The following is a 13,177-nucleotide window of genomic DNA, read 5'->3' on the forward strand; positions in this document are numbered from 1 at the left end:
TACATTTACACCCCCTTCCACACGTGGTATGTACAGTACGGAGCACGAAAAATGTAAGTCGCGCACCGTCACCGCCATTTATGTGTAATTCTAGGTCAAAGTCAAGGAATTCCGTCCGGCGGCATTTGTTTACACTAACAATTCGTGACCGGGTGCAAGCTTAAATACACGATTGGTTTCTCGAATGGATTGTCCGTAGCAACTTTGCAGAACCGCTGTTTGGCGAAAATTTCGACCGACTGCTGGAAATGGAAGCCGTAGAATGTTTCGATGACTGCAGATGGGAGTGGAAGAGGTATGCATTTGAGTGGGTTTTTTATCGAACCAGGGAAGGAAGTTTTTAAGCAGTTGCAGACTGCAAAATCGGAACCACCCGGTTCCATGTAGGTCACCGTGCCAGTGGATGTGCATTTTGAGTGCTACTTGAGATACCGTAAAACAAGGTAACCTTGATAGTGCGGGTGCGGTGCCCATAACTTTTTGCATAAAATAACAAAATTTAAGTTTATCAGTTAACCTTCCAGTCGTCGCGCGGTTTGCCACCGTAAAAACCATCACGCTGCTGTTGTGAACGAAGAGCGAGGTTTTTCCACCAGTGTTGTACAAAATACAACAGCCCGACGACTGAAGTGTTAAGCAAAACGACAAAAAGTAAAACGTACTTCTTCATGTCAGAGCTATTTTCACTGGAATTGAGTATATATAAAGCTTATTTTGGATATCAAAAATTAATGGTATGTTAGCATTTACTAATTTTATTACAAACAATCTACGATGAAGTTTAACTGAGTACGTCACTTATCGTTTTTTTATATCTGAATACGTCACAATCAAGTTTTTTATTCTATTTCGTTTAAAAAATAATCATAAAAAAATTAAAACGCATTATATAGTAAAACAAACACTTCCTACATTATGTAAACGTGTTTCAGTAATAGTGGTATTTGCTAACTTCCGTTGTGATTAGTGTGGTTTTGATTTCACATTAAGACTAACTATTATAGGAACGTACAATTATTACTGATGCAAAGGAACAAAAAAGATTGAGACTTTCATTGTTTTCCACTATTTTGAAACTAAATTATACATATAATCATTTTTTTTACAAATTTGTTGCTAGTAAGTGTAGTTCTTATAGTGAGGCCTTTGCAATTTAATTGATTCCTTCTGAGGTTTCTGAGAAAACAAAACAAGAACTGTTTCGAAACCGATACTTTATTGTACCTCAATGGGCCCTGGCCCCTTATCAAATCTTTATGTATATGTGTATTTTTGTAAATACATTATATATGTTGTTACACAACTTGTGATCTACAACAGTTAAGGTAAAATTGGGTTGGATTCTGACAGCAGTTTTAACATTTAGTTCCTAATGTCCAATAATCGTCAAATATTTTATAATGCGTATTACATGTATCAAGATTTTCCGTTATATAGATTGCAAACCAAAATAATTTCGTTGTACATAAATAGGTATACAATAAAGATTCTCTCAACGAAAAAATAAAGTTGAAACTAACAATATCAATAAATTGAGCTGATTGACACCAAAGTATAAGCGCATTGTACACTTGGCATACTCTGTGAAATTTTCATTTGACTGATTTTCGTATTCAAAATGAGATAAGCATCTCTCACATACCTATTGCTCAGTTGTTCGAACTAAGTAAAATATCTATCTTATTTTCTTTATTCACGAGAGTTATAGCCCTGGAATAGTTCATCTCGGGACTAACGGCTTTACTTCCCTTCCGAAGGAAGTTGTCACTATACCTTTATGTCATAAGAGACTATCTCGGGGATGAGATTCGAACCAAGGTCTTCGGCGCAAGAGGCGTGTGTTCAGGTCCGTCCCAATATTTTTCTTTGTATATTTTGAATACATCAATCAAATACTTCTGTTTACATTTACATTCTGTTTTACATATTTTGTTATATAGTCACATATGTTGAAACATTATTTGTGCAAATAACACTAGCAAAATACTGTTATTCATAGATTCTCATATTTTTGTTCTGTGCCTTGACAATTAATTGCTTTAGTAGTCAAATTAAATTATGTAAAACCATAATTAACAAGGCATATAGCTTTTGATCATATTTCGATCGGATAGTTTTAATAGTTTTGATAGTTTCTTGATCGTTTTGGACCGTCTATGATTGTTAATTTTTATCAACTTTTTATCGACTTTTATCGTCGTTTGCTGTTTATTGAGATGTTTTGATCATTGTTTCATAGTTTTGACCTTTTTTACCGTTTTGGCAGAGCACGTCGCTACAAAAATAGCTACATCAGTGGCCATCGTGATAATGGGCTGGGATGGGGAGTCACGGAAAACGAAGAGTAATGCCATACGATCTTGCTCTCTGATTCCAACTTAAAGAAACATCTCCTGGGTTTCCCCGGAGAATGCTACTCGTCGTTCCCGGAATTTGAACGCGAGGTCAACAAAACCGGGCCTTTGAGTAACAACGTGCTCGCCGAATCCTGGAAGAAATGACCATACGGAAGACGAATGGAAAATTCGAGACTGAATACCATCTCTTAAAATTTGCCAACATTTACGAACGGTAGCTGACTATTATATTTTAAAACAAAAGAGATGTCAGACATTTAGTTGTCAACTAGAACTCAGTTATAGCATAGTTTACTATTATTTTGATATTCGACTAATAAGTTCGAGTTCTCATTTTTGTTATGTTGGCTGTTGATTCAACCAATCAACCCAGATGAAAAAAAGCTTTATTAATATTGATATTTATGAACAGGACAGATTTCGGTGTTACAAGAAAGTGTATAGGGATGGGAACATCATTTAAGCGTATAAAATATGCAAACTTCAAGCGTATAAAATGCAATTCAATGGAAGGAAGTGGAAGAGGTCCTAAGAACCCTAAACGTTTGTGGCAACGGGAGAAATATCACCCAAGTTTTTAGAAAAAAAAAGTTCTACGCTACGATTGGCAATGAAGTGACGCTATGCTGTAGCCAAGAAGATACATAGAAAATACATAACCATGTTCAACAGAAAACATAGAGTTACCAAAACAGTGGGCCATACTTATGGTAGTAGAGTAGTATCTGACACAGGTTGGAGATGAGGCTATACGATTAATATAATATTAAGGGTCTACCACGCGGCAAAAACATTGCGAAAAACAAACGCAGTGTGTCTGTGTAAGGATTGGCTATATCGAGTCCTCGAAACAAATAAAACAAAAAACCCGGTCTGAAACTAGTTCAGAAATGGTGCATCCACTTTAAGGCAAGCCAGACGGGAGTTGCAGCATCAATGAAAATCGTTTAATACCTACAATAAAATAAATTTGGTTGACGTCCCTGAATCGAAAAAACTTGTCGATAGGAAATGTCAACATGCAAATGACATTTTGCATCATTCAAAACGTTCCTATTCCATCAAGCTTGCAGTCGTCCATCATCCATTAATTACCAATATCTCACAAGATGACTTCTTCTTATACCTTCTGCATATTTTTTGTGATTATTCTGAACTTTTGCATAAAACGTTACGTTATATTATGTTGGGCAATGTGGAGTCTAATGTATGATTTAATTCGGCACATTTGGTAATTTTGGATAATCAGAAGTTAAGACACAGATCCCCAACAACAAAACTTTAAGCACTGCACCGTGTTCAGCCAGATAAATGGCTATAATTATTTTCTCAATGTAAATTATTAAAAATGTAAATATATTCCCCGTTGTAAGGACGAAGTGTAAGGACGGCGCTGGGTCATTGACTTTATTATGTTTGGTGTTTCCGAAATCGTACACTGAGTAGCAACTATGAATCATACTGTCATCAATATTCATTAAGGATACCCATTTCTATTTGGAAATAAAGCGATTATACAAAGGTTTTAATCACTTTTACTTTTTGTATAAATGATAATTTCATTACTTCACTATTGGCATCAGCAACCGAGATGAGCAAGCCTCGGGCTGCAAATCTCGTTAATAAAGATAATAATAATAATAATAATCAGCAACCTACGATCAAAAAAGGATCAAAAGCAAAATACGATTTCAGATACTTTCACTTCTTAATTAACTTTTTATTTCAACATATCATATCAGCAAAAAACAAAGAACAAGAAAACAAATGATCCAGTCAATGCTGTATAATTTACGAACCAATTTGTTCCGTACGCTTTAATGTAAATTGAACGAATGTTTAAGAGTTCCGACTAAATAGCGCAAAAGTTCATAGGTTTATGCAATTACGCCTGTCCAATCTGTTTTACATTCATCCATCGATGGCAGTCAGTGTATGGTACCTCTACTGATATCTCTTAATATGCATAATAATTGGCTGCCCCGGTTTTACATAATGACACATTGCTGCCGGCCTGATTGGCTTGGAATGGCTGCGATCTGGCCATATATCGTCCGTCGTACGTGTCTCAATACAATTGCCATATTATGGAACGAAAACGTCGTTGTTCGCTTCGATATTGTGATTCGATGGTCAATGCCAATGTCAGGGTGATTAGTGCATGCCTGAATGAAATCTCTATCATACACTTTACCTTGGAAGATCGAAAGAGGTTCAACTATCCGATAAAGACTAAGATTACCGTGAAACGGTGTATGGTTAATTGGAATGACACTCCTCGAGAAATGCTCGATTCAAAAATTATCAATAATATATTTCCTATGCATGAATGGGTCATCTCTTTCTTATATTCGTGTTCAGCTCATGAATTTGAGAAAGAGATGACCCATTCATGAAACAAAAATATTTTATCGAATTAAGATTAAGGCAAAACTGAATATTGTTCCCATTTTTATTTTATTTTTTTATTTTTTGCAACGATGATTTGCAACATTTATGATTTCCTAAAAATGAAATCGTGAAAAACGATACCATAAACGATTTTCATACTATGTCCGATTACACTAAATTAACGAATAACTGTAAAGAACACTGAATTTCCTTAGGGAATTGCCTACCTTTAGGCAAAAGATAAATAACTTGTTAAAGTTTGGACTTCATATTCGGTTACAAAAATCATGAATTTAGTAAATAATGGTGTCCTTAATGTGACCACACATTGTTAACATGGCTGATCAAAGTTACCCCAAATTAATTAAGTAAAAAAATCGGTTACAGCATAATTTTGAACATTTTTAAAATTTTCAAAGAACAACAGAACAGTATACAGCCACGAGCGATTAGTGACAACACTTGTTTTTCATAACATATAAAACACAATTTTTACATTACCACATGAAACTGTTAAGTAATATTTTAAAAACTGAACAATATTACTCCTGATTGTGGTACTTCCATATTATATGTGAAATGTCTACGATCCATCGTTGGCACAGTCTGAAGAATCTCAAATTGATAAAATATTTCAAGGCATTCAAGGAAGTATTGTTTCAAGACCTGCTTTCTTTGAAGGGACGAATGACCTTCGGGTTAAAGTCCCTCTCAAACAACAACAACCTGCTTTCTAACAAAGTTGGTATACAACGCCCGGAAGGAAAAAAAAAGTGTTATATCGATGACGGATGATACAAGGAGAGATTTCAATGTCAAATTATTTTGCTTCGTTTACTTTTGTCGTTTACTCACTATAACGGCATCACGTCTCGTATTCGTTTTAAATTTGCACCTCTTAGATTGGAAAATAAACATTCAGCTTTGGAACAGGCAATAGAACAGTAAATAATTTGTTCACAACAATATGTGGCGTCCTTCGGATCATATTTGCAAACCATTTCAATGATCCCCATCTGTAGGCTCTGGCACCCGAGCAAGACGCACAACTGACTCGTGGATACATTTTTATGTTTGTGTTCAGTTGCTGACCGTTGCAAACACCAACAAGCCACCTTGTGCTTCAACAAAGCTAGCAACATCTCGAGCATTGCATATTAGGTTGTTCCAAAATTGCAAACCAGGGGACTCAAGTTCCAAATGGTAGCCAAGGATGTTATAAACGAACTTTTGCGTGGAGAAAACTCTTAGAAATGATGTTTAGCGATTGTCCCGTTGAGATTTAAAAAGTCCGATATTCGTAACTTATATTGACAAATATTTCTACTTATTGCAAAATTTGGTTACGCTTAGGATGATACAAATATTTATTTTTATTTAAGTCATTTTCTCATCGTACTAAGATGTTCTTCTTCACATCAACCGCATACTTCACTGCACTGAATTATGCAGTGTTGTGAGAGCCATTAAGCAACTGATTACAGTTATATAATGGTTCATTATGCAACGCTTTACGCAAACCTTCAAATATCTCAACGGGACAACCTCTGAACATCATTTTTCAGAGCTCCCATATACAAAAGTTAATTCATAACATCCTTATCTACCATTTGCCGGTTCAGCCCCCAGATTTTACGACAAAGTGATAATTTGGAACACCCTATTGCATATGCAACCGTGTCGTGGTCCCATCATCGTAACTTACATACGCTAGTTACTTGGGTCTACTCTGAGCCAGTAGCGACAACAGCATCGAAGATGCCATATATTCTATGTGTGGAGGAGCCTTCACGGACGGTGAATTGTTAAGTAGTTCAACAACTATTACCCATAGTTAGTGCTTACACACAACCCAACCAAGCCGCACCACTTGGGAGTACCTAGTTGTGTTGTAGAGTAAGTGCCTACCTACCTACAATATCGGGACGACACCCGCGCCGCCACCCGTTCCTAACTTGGAGTGAATCAACTCTGCAGAAAACTAGTCGAACTGGTTTATAAATGCACATCAGAATGCCAATTCCAGAGAGAGAGACCATGTGCTGACTACTGCTCTGTGGGTAAATGTATGCGTTGCATCTAGTATGTACATAACTAGGCCGGATAATATGCGGTTCTCTGTCGTTCTTCATGCCGAAATCAGCGCGTTAAGACTGGACAATTAAGAAATGGTTCGACAATACTTCTAGAAGTTGTTCTCTGTGGAAGTAGTAACATGGCTTTTACGATAGATTTGTAATGTTCATATGTACATGCAAATCGATGAGACATTAGTGTGGGGCAAAATTTAGATTCTCGCTCCAGTTCACTTTTTGGATTGCATTTAGGTCCCAAAACAACTGTGCAAAATTTCAGCTCGATCGGTGAAACTATATTATAGCGCCAGCCCTTGAAAGTTTGTATGGGATTTACTATGGGAAAACTTACTTTTGTAAAGAAAAAATCCATATTGGACAGTTATACCTTTAAATGAATTCCAAAAAGTTGACTGGAGCGAGAATCTAAATTTTTCATATACCGTGTCCTAGGCTAATGATACATATTTGGTTCATTCAATGAAAGATAGGCATTAGAGTGGTTCAAAAAATAGTTTTTGCTCCACACCGCTCATTCGATTCTAGATCAAATTCTGAGTGTCCTCCCAAAATTTGAGCTCATTTGGATGAAAACTGAGACTGCACAAGCCCTTTAAAGTTGATATAGGAATTACTATGAGAAAAATAACCAATTCATTCAATCGGTCATAGTGTTTGCCCATGTGCTCTTGAGAATTGGAACTACGTTGATACTGTGAGATACATCCATCAGCTACAACTTTGCCGAAGACCGTTTTCAAATCAGACGCCTCAGTAATTAGTTATTGATTTATATCCAGTCACAAATTCTTCAGCAGTGCTTATTTAACTTCTGAACAGGCAACATTGCTGCACCTGGCGTGAAAGATAGCACGCTCAAATCATAGCTACTATGTTTTACTGCATATATCCAGTGATGCCTGCAGAACAGCCCAATAATTATACCCAAAATTTTACAACTCATTCAAAAATCAATAATTAATTATCGGGGCGTCCGATTTAAAAACAGTCTTCGGTAAAGTTGTAGCTGATTATTGTATCTCACAGTATCAACATAGTTCTAATCTCAAAGAGCACATGGGCAAACACTATGATCGATTGAATGAATTGCTTGCATTTCCCATAGCAATTCCCATATAACATTTAAAGGGCTTGTTCAGTTTCAGTTTTCATCCAAATGAGCTCAAATTTTGGGAGGACACTCAGAATTTGATCTAGAATCGAATGAGCGGTGTGGAGCAAAAACGAATTTTTGAACCACTCTAATAGGCATACAATATTCTATTTCGTATTTCATGACGTTACGTCCTAATTGAGACGACAAAGAATACTTCTCAGCTTAATCATCAATCAACAGTTACTACAACTGAGAGCTATCTTTGACAGATAACCATTTTTGAGGAAATATTTTCGACCGACGAGATTCGAATGCACGACCCTCAGCTTGGGCTTACTGAAAAGCTGCTGACTGTAACCGCGCTACGACAAAGGTACATCGGGGCAAGTTGAAACGGCTGGGGTAAGATGAAATGGCAAGGTATCATTGTGAAATTTGATGATAATCATAAATTCAATGACATAAACAATAAGTACTCTAGAGCAGCAGCACGCTTTGTCTCTTTGCGAGGAAGCGAAAAAATGCTACGCGAGAAAGATGCAGCACAAAAGGGGATTTTTTTTATTATCGTACAAATTGGGCCGAATGGTCTCAGATTTTCATGAAACTTTTTCCACAGGCAGGGCTCATGGATATATGAATAAAAAAAAATTGAGAAAAATTCAGGGTCGCCTATTTTTCCGGAAAACTCAGGTGGAAATTTTTTGTTTTCCTTTGACACTACTTACTTTGAAAAATCATAACTCAAGAACGAAGCATCGTAGAAACAAAGTTTTTATATGAAAATTTAAGCAAATTTTCTCAAAAATCTAAAAAAAATATGAACTGGAAAAAGTTTTCTACAAAATTTTTCACCGTTGGGAAAATTCGTAAAAAAAAGCCGGAAAAACTATGCCCGAACTCGTGGAAAATTTTCAAAAAAATATTTTCGAGAAGGTAATTTTATAAGCTTTAATCACTCAAATTTTTGGAATGCACTTTATTTTCGTTTTTGAGTTATGGCCAATTTTGTGAAAAATGTCCAGATGTGCCATATAAGGCTTTTCTTTGAAAAATCTTAACTCAAGAACGAAACATTGTAGAAACAAAGTTTTTATATGAAAATTTAAGCAAATTTTCTCAGAAATCCAAAAAAAAATATGAACTGGAAAAAGTTTTCCACAACATTTTCCACCGTGAGGGAAATTCATAAAGAAAAGCTGAAAAATCTATGCCCGAACTGGCGGAAAAATTTTATTAAAATATTTTTGAGAAGGAAACTTTATAAACTTCAATTCTAGTAACTTTTAGGATGTACTTTTTTTTTGTTCCTGAGTTATGGTCAAATTTGTAAAAAATGCAAAGATTTGCCATACATGCCTTTTCGTTTAAAAATCATGACTCAAGACTCATCATGACTTGTCGAACCGGTAATGGAGCACTTCACGCAAATTTTCATCTTTTCCGTAATCCACCGAACTCCATTCGAATGAAGCTTACTGATGAGGCCTTGGCTGATCGATCGTAGATTTGTCCTTACTGATTTGTGGCCGTCCAGTCCGAAGGGGTTACAGCATAAAGAATTGTATTCGTAATATTGAACTTTGTCCATTTCAACAGCTTCGGGAAAACTTTTTTCACTTTCCAAAAATTAATAACGAGGAATATACAGCTGATAGACAACACTTGCACTTTCTCACTGCTCTTTGTTTGTTTTTGGTAAACTTATGATTCTCAAGCCATTTCAACGCTTTAAATTTGAATTGGTAAATACCTATTTGTCATATTGTCTACCCATTTATTTAACTGTCAATTTTGTAGTTACCTAACAGGAAAAAAATGCCTACATTCTGATTGAAGAAAACTTTGTAGTTTCGTTCTTAAGAAATTTTGTTTATGAACTTATAAATTTGTAAATATATGGTTCAAACAGCCCATCCTAGCAATATTTGATCATGTTTTAGGAACGAAAAATGAGCGTATTGAAAAATATTGTAGGATTGGATCTTATTGATCGCTCTTTTCAAATATACTTTGTTTGAAATCTGGAATAGCTAATCGGGTTTTCATTATTTGTTTTCATAAACAGTGAAAAATGTCCTGGGAAACTGATTCCATTTCAAAAATTTCATATTTTTGAGATAATTTGAATCCGGTTCGACAAGTCATGATGAGTCTTGAGTCATGATTTTTAAACGAAAAGGCATGTATGGCAAATCTTTGCATTTTTTACAAAATTGACCATAGATCAGGAACTAAAGAAAACTACATCCTAAAAGTTACCAGAATTGAAGTTTATAAAGTTTCTTTCTTAAAAATATTTTATTAAAAAATTTCCGCGAGTTCGGGCATAGATTTTCCAGCTTTTCTTTATGAATTTCCCCAACGGTGGAAAATTTTGGGGAAAACTTTTTTCCAGTTCATATTTTTTTTATGGATTTCTGAGAAAATTTGCTTAAATTTTCATATAAAAACTTTGTTTCTACAATGTTTCGTTCTTGAGTTATGATTTTTCAAAGATAAGTCTTATATGGCACATCTGGACATTTTTCACAAAATTGGCCATAATTCTAAAACGAAAAAAAAGTGCATTCCAAAAATTTCAGTGATTAAAGCTTATAAAATTACCTTCTCGAAAATATTTTTTTGAAAATTTTCCACGAGTTCGGGCATAGTTTTTCCGGCTTTTCTTTACGAATTTTCCCAACGGTGGAAAATTTTGTGGAAAACTTTTTCCAGTTCATATTTTTTAGATTTTTGAGAAAATTTGCTTAAATTTTCATATAAAAACTTTGTTTCTACGATGCTTCGTTCTTGAGTTATGATTTTTCAAAGTAAGTAGTGTCAAGGGAAAACAAAAAATTTCCACCTGAGTTTTCCGGAAAAATAGGCGACCCTGAATTTTCTCAATTTTTTTTTATTCATATATCCATGAGCCCTGCCTGTGGAAAAAGTTTCATGAAAATCTGAGACCCTTCGGCCCAAACCCGTACGGTAATAAAAAAAATCCCCAAAACACAACAGAGTAAAATTAAAAAAAAAAAAAGAGTGTCATCACAACTCTCCGAGGCCTGTCTTGGTCGGGCGGGAAACTCAAGAGTTCTTTTGAAGCGTTAATAACGTTATGCATAGCAACAAGAGAGAGAGTATCAGAAAAAATCCGCGCATTTTTTGCACTCTCAATCGAATCGCTTGAGGATCGATGACGAAAATTTTGGGTTCAGTTTTTACTCAGAAAAACGTAAAAATCGTCTCATTTTTGCATCGCAGATGAGTTTCTATAAAGCGTGGCTAGCAGTCAATTGATTTGTCTACACTCATCCGCTACCATCATCACTCACACACAGCACTAGCGGTAGAATGGACGTCGAAAAGCTCAAAAACTGTGGAATCAATGTCGTCTGACATGATGACATTTTCATAAATTATACATTTTGCATAGATTTCAGATATGTCCGATCAGAAACAACAAGAATAGTTTAACATTGCTTGTTATGTCGAATGTGACACACCATGTGCTGACTACTGCTCTGTGGGTAAATGTATGCGTTGCATCTAGTATGTACATAACTAGGCCGGATAATATGCGGTTCTCTGTCGTTCTTCATGCCGAAATCAGCGCGTTAAGACTGGACAATTAAGAAATGGTTCGACAATACTTCTAGAAGTTGTTCTCTGTGGAAGTAGTAACATGGCTTTTACGATAGATTTGTAATGTTCATATGTACATGCAAATCGATGAGACATTAGTGTGGGGCAAAATTTAGATTCTCGCTCCAGTTCACTTTTTGGATTGCATTTAGGTCCCAAAACAACTGTGCAAAATTTCAGCTCGATCGGTGAAACTATATTATAGCGCCAGCCCTTGAAAGTTTGTATGGGATTTACTATGGGAAAACTTACTTTTGTAAAGAAAAAATCCATATTGGACAGTTATACCTTTAAATGAATTCCAAAAAGTTGACTGGAGCGAGAATCTAAATTTTTCATATACCGTGTCCTAGGCTAATGATACATATTTGGTTCATTCAATGAAAGATAGGCATTAGAGTGGTTCAAAAAATAGTTTTTGCTCCACACCGCTCATTCGATTCTAGATCAAATTCTGAGTGTCCTCCCAAAATTTGAGCTCATTTGGATGAAAACTGAGACTGCACAAGCCCTTTAAAGTTGATATAGGAATTACTATGAGAAAAATAACCAATTCATTCAATCGGTCATAGTGTTTGCCCATGTGCTCTTGAGAATTGGAACTACGTTGATACTGTGAGATACATCCATCAGCTACAACTTTGCCGAAGACCGTTTTCAAATCAGACGCCTCAGTAATTAGTTATTGATTTATATCCAGTCACAAATTCTTCAGCAGTGCTTATTTAACTTCTGAACAGGCAACATTGCTGCACCTGGCGTGAAAGATAGCACGCTCAAATCATAGCTACTATGTTTTACTGCATATATCCAGTGATGCCTGCAGAACAGCCCAATAATTATACCCAAAATTTTACAACTCATTCAAAAATCAATAATTAATTATCGGGGCGTCCGATTTAAAAACAGTCTTCGGTAAAGTTGTAGCTGATTATTGTATCTCACAGTATCAACATAGTTCTAATCTCAAAGAGCACATGGGCAAACACTATGATCGATTGAATGAATTGCTTGCATTTCCCATAGCAATTCCCATATAACATTTAAAGGGCTTGTTCAGTTTCAGTTTTCATCCAAATGAGCTCAAATTTTGGGAGGACACTCAGAATTTGATCTAGAATCGAATGAGCGGTGTGGAGCAAAAACGAATTTTTGAACCACTCTAATAGGCATACAATATTCTATTTCGTATTTCATGACGTTACGTCCTAATTGAGACGACAAAGAATACTTCTCAGCTTAATCATCAATCAACAGTTACTACAACTGAGAGCTATCTTTGACAGATAACCATTTTTGAGGAAATATTTTCGACCGACGAGATTCGAATGCACGACCCTCAGCTTGGGCTTACTGAAAAGCTGCTGACTGTAACCGCGCTACGACAAAGGTACATCGGGGCAAGTTGAAACGGCTGGGGTAAGATGAAATGGCAAGGTATCATTGTGAAATTTGATGATAATCATAAATTCAATGACATAAACAATAAGTACTCTAGAGCAGCAGCACGCTTTGTCTCTTTGCGAGGAAGCGAAAAAATGCTACGCGAGAAAGATGCAGCACAAAAGGGGATTTTTTTTATTATCGTACAAATTGGGCCGAATGGT

General features: G+C 35.8%; 1 protein-coding gene across 1 annotated transcript in view; it reads right to left on the reverse strand.

Annotated features, from left to right (window-relative positions):
- Positions 1 to 13,177, reverse strand: part of LOC5574311 (protein gustavus) — a 756,279-nt gene that overhangs the window by 686,813 nt on the left and 56,289 nt on the right. The gene's annotated exons all lie outside the window — the stretch shown is intronic.

The sequence above is a fragment of the Aedes aegypti genome, chromosome 2 (genome assembly GCF_002204515.2).
Source record: "Aedes aegypti strain LVP_AGWG chromosome 2, AaegL5.0 Primary Assembly, whole genome shotgun sequence".
In the NCBI taxonomy this organism is placed as follows: Eukaryota; Metazoa; Arthropoda; class Insecta; order Diptera; family Culicidae; genus Aedes; species Aedes aegypti.